This window comes from Octopus bimaculoides, chromosome 15 (genome assembly GCF_046866305.1).
Source record: "Octopus bimaculoides isolate indiv1 chromosome 15, ASM4686630v1, whole genome shotgun sequence".
NCBI classification, from domain to species: domain Eukaryota; kingdom Metazoa; phylum Mollusca; class Cephalopoda; order Octopoda; family Octopodidae; genus Octopus; species Octopus bimaculoides.
The window spans coordinates 3,940,829-3,945,828 of NC_142942.1; positions in this window are offsets into that span (position 1 = coordinate 3,940,829).

A 5,000-nucleotide genomic window follows, 5' to 3' on the forward strand; every position below is an offset into this window, starting at 1 on the left:
ATGTATCCTACCAAGCGAGAGAAACGGATTACAAAATTTTGTAAGAACTGAGAATTAGAATTGTAGTACGGAATATTTATAAAGGAGAATAACAGTTAGATTCGATAAAGACTTAATGACGAAGAATTATAAACCTTTTTTATTTAATAACTCAACCTTGACAATGTAAAACTTAAATTCCCTCCTCAACATATTCATTATTCTCTGAAATATAAAGCCTTGTAGTTTATATATATATATATATATATATATATATATATATATATATATATATATATATATATATATATATATATATATATATATATATATATATATATATATATATATATAGGTCTTATATCACTGAGGGAGAAACTACTCTACCTAAGAATGGAAACTGCAACCAATATCGAACAGAGGCGTACACATGGTGTTCCCTTGATGTATTTTGACTATGTAAGAAGTGTATTAGAGACATCAGGTGGAACCGGGTTCGCTTAATTATTCCTCCTACAAATTAATGTACTCGAACACACATATCTCTTCTGCTCATAAGTCTCATCTTCTTGAAGCTCCAAATTGGCAGGCGATTGGCACTGACAATATCTTTTTCATTACGCTCCAACTTTGCTCACCGGAGCTTCCTTCTATCTTCACCAAACTCTTTACTTTAACAATTCCCCCCCCTCTCTCTCTCTCTCTCTCTCTCTCTCTCTCTCTCTCTCTCTCTCTCTTTGCAAAACAAATTGAGAAAGACCTGAAGTTTCGGTGCTTCGATCTCGAGCGTACTAAGGCCAACACCATGGATCAGAAAGAGTAGAATAAGACCATCACCAAATATTTAAACATTTCCGTGAAGATGACTGATAGTGTATGAAATTTTAACTCTACTCTTTTGTGTTGTAATTTTCGTTTTATGCTTGTTTATTATATGAGCTCATGTTTGCTTATGTGTATCCTTACAAATTTTTGGCTCTGCATGGCAAAGGCGGCGAGCTGGCAGAAACGATAGCACGCCGGGCGAAATGCTTAGCGGTATTTCGTCTGCCGTCACGTTCTGAGTTCAAATTCTGCCGAGGTCGACTTTGCCTTTCATCCTTTCTGGGTCGACTAAATAAGTACCAGTTACGCACTGGAATCGATGTAATCAACTTAAATCTCTTTGTCTGTCCTTGTTTGTCCCCTCTGTGTGTAGCCACTTGTGGGCAATAAAGAAATTATGACATATTTTCATGTGATATTTTCAGGATTTTTGGCTAATAAAGAATTTATTATCATTAGCCTATATTGTCACAATTGTACTTTATCCCCAAAATGATTTGATCAGGATGCAACGTGTGCTTTTCCTCTTATTTTAGGTCCCACTTGTCAGCTTTCAGTATCTAATAGCGGAGTTACGATATTCTTTCACGGAGGATGTGCAAGCTGGCAATAAGGCTGATGCACATGCAGAAATATCTGAAATGCAGTGATGGGGATGACATCAAGCAAAACAAAATAGAATTCATACTTTAAAATTTCAAAGTAGACTTATTGTGGCCTTCTTTCGCACGACATATCAGTTTCACAGCTCATCTGTTTGATGTAGTTCTCTTCATGAGTTAACAGTTAGCCAAAGTTGGGCATTTGGAATCGAGAATACCAGGTGGATAATGCCGTCGGCGATAAAATCAATTCTCAAATTCAATAAAGGTTTAGTGAGTGGGACGAATGAGCGACGATCGCCGGGTAACCGGGTAACGACACAGCATTGACAAGAATAGTCTGAGCTGTCTCTTCTAGTGGAACTTACACATCAGGAACAATGGTCATCTATGAAAATTATTAACATATCAATGCTACAGAGTGCATTACCTACATAACTTCGAAACTATCGAAGATGCATGCAAGGAGACGTTTCAGTGCAGTGTCTCGGTAATACTTGCTTGTAGGCTTTTGCCGAGCAGCTGCTTTTACAAGTAAGAGAGATGTAGATAGTTGATTCTATAGTGAACCTCGAGGCGTGACCTTACTTTGGTACTGAGAACAGTTAGTCATCCTCTGTCAGTATACACCCTGGATGCCTTGAAAGAGATTTTGCGTCTGAAAGTTTTGAAGACAAGCATTTTCTATTCTGGCAAATCTTCCTCACCTTCGATAACAATTGAAGAGAAATGTAGGAAAGAAAGAGAGGCAGTGTAATGTATATAGCAAAAAGTGGACTGACATCATCACTAGAGTGCGTCATTCAACGGTACCCACAGCAGTTATCGGTTGAGAGAGCAGCTTCCCTATGGGTCACCAGCTAGGGATTAAAGAAGAAGAAAAGAAGAAGAAGAAGAAGAAGAAGAAGAAGAAGAAGAAGAAGAAGAAGAAGAAGAAGAAGAAGAAGAAGAAGAAGAAGAAGAAGAAGAAGAAGAAGAAGAAGAAGAAGATTCTTTTCTACTCTCGGTACAAGACCCGACACTTTTGGGGAGGGGGTCAGTCGATTAGATCGACCCCAGTACGCAACTGCTACTTAATTTATCGACCCCGAAAGCATGAAAGGCAAAGTCGACCTCGGCGGAATTTGAACTCAGAACGTAGCGGCAGACGAAATACTGCTAAGCATTTCGCCCGGTGTGCTAACCTTTCTGCCAGCTCACAGCCTTAAATATGAAGATTATTAGCACCACACAGGATAGAACGCAGAGCAGCATTTCGTCAGTCTTTACATTCTGAGTTCCAATTTCGCCAAGGTTAACTCTACCTTCCCTCCTTTCGGGGTCGATAAAATAAGTACTAGCAGAGCATTGAGGTCGCTGTAATCAACTGGTCCCCTTCTGCAAAATGTCAGATCGTATGCCTGCTGTACAAAGAATTCTTATTTTTCTCATCCTTATTGCTGTTGTTGTTGTTGATGTTGTTGTTGTTGTTGTTGTTGTTGATGATGATGAGGATGATGATCACCTGCGCAACTTCAAGAAAAACAGATTTGAAGTGAAGGAAATTAAAATCAGCTGGTCCTCATTATCACAAGCCCCAAGTCCCGAGACAGTAAGGCACTGAGTTGAGGAAGAAAACTGCCAATGACCTTGAAATAGAAAAACGAGTCCAAATTTATGCCATGTAGTTGAAGTACCCCGTGAAAGGGTATCCGTGGTATACACAACCTGTTTTATAGCTTTCCGAGTCAGTAAGGAGAAGGTGTTGTAAATATTGTCTGAAGAAAATTGCATTACTGACAAAGGAGGAGATTGGGCTATGGATGGAACGAACATCAAAATGATAGGCACAACTCCTAAATCCTATGAGCAGCTGAAGATGTGCTATTCATTGGATATATAAAATTTTGAAATTCGGACACAACTGCTGATGCTAACAGACACACTGAAGGAAGCCATTTAACAGATGAAAACGCTGACTTAAGATGGTGGTAAGCTGCCCATATTGTTTTGTGCAGTAGATGTTTGACCTGCCTTAAGTTTTGCTGGAAGAACGATTATTACACACACACACACACACACACACACACACACACACACACACACACAAAGATAATATAAATACACGTATACATCATCTTATATTTCATAAACACTTTTCGTGTAACATGTTTGCATTGTAATGGGGTTTGTAGCCAATAATGAAAAGAAGATGATCATCATCATCATCATCCTCATCATCATCATCATCATCCTCATCATCATCATCATCATCGTCGTCGTCGTCGTCATTATTGCATCATCTGCTACACCTCCGTGTCTGCAGTATTTTGTCTTTTTGCTTCTGTTGGCGTAGGACGAATGGAAACTCTTCCCGGTATTGTATTGAATCAGTTTGTTTTCTGATGGAGTTAGGCTTCAGTGGTTTGTTGTTTTAGTGTTTGTACGCCTCCGTGTTGCATATGTAATGCGAGTTGTGTTTTCTATTGGATATCCAACCTTTAGAGTATATTTTCCGGGGTTGTTTGATTTATTGGATATTTACGGTATAGAGTGTGTCTTATTTTCATGGATTGCTTTATTTCGGTTTTTCTATTGAATAACAGCCCACATTGCGTGCGATGTGGGCTGTCCCTAGTAGAACTATTTTTTGGATAGTATATAGTGTTGAGGGTCTAACTATAGCATCTACGTTGTTGTTATAAGTTTTATTATCATACCCGTGCTCCAATTATTACAAGTATTGTTCTCCCATTTATGCTTCACTTTGTAGATCTTTGTACTTTGTCAGTTTCGCTACTTTCTTTTGGGCAACATTTAGGTCAGAAGGAGCTTCAATGTCTGTGGGTGTCTTTTTTTTCCAATCTTTGATTACTATGTCTGGACGATTAGCCTTTATTTCGTTGTCAACTTGAATTGTCATATCATTGTAGCATAATTCTTGTCATGAAGTTTGTTTGGCTCAAGTTTATACTATTTCTTGTTAGCTTTTATGTTGTAGTACTGGCATATTAGCAGCACTACAGCATAAAAATAGTTGTATCCAGTAGATTTAACTATGTATTTGGTAATTATCATCATCATCATCATCATCATCATTTATTGTTGTTGTTGCTTTTGTTTTTGTTGTTGGTTATCATCATCATCTTCATCGTACAAGCAGAGTAGTAGCTATAAAAATACGACTGGCTTGTCTAGTCTATACGTAAACTTGATTATATGAATAATGACCTCTTTGTGACCACACGAACACTATTTTTCGTTTTAATGATCACCATTTTACAATTAACGATTGCAGCAATGATTATAGATGAATGAATAGTTTTCGCAAACTCAGAGCATGAACATATAGTGATATTCAGTATCTCTTTAAGTACTTCTATCTATTATTACTTTAGTGACAGTAGCCTGGCTTTTTAATCAGTGACCCATTCTTCTCTTGAAAATATCGGAATTCACATTAAACCAGGACATAAGACACATCAGTTTGCTATCTTGTAAGTTCTTGAGCAGATAAACAGATTAGCTTTCTTATATGAAACACTGTGGGAAATAGATTTCTAATGTACTTTTCTCCCTTGTAATATCAAACCACAAGTGTCTCCTCGAAATGTC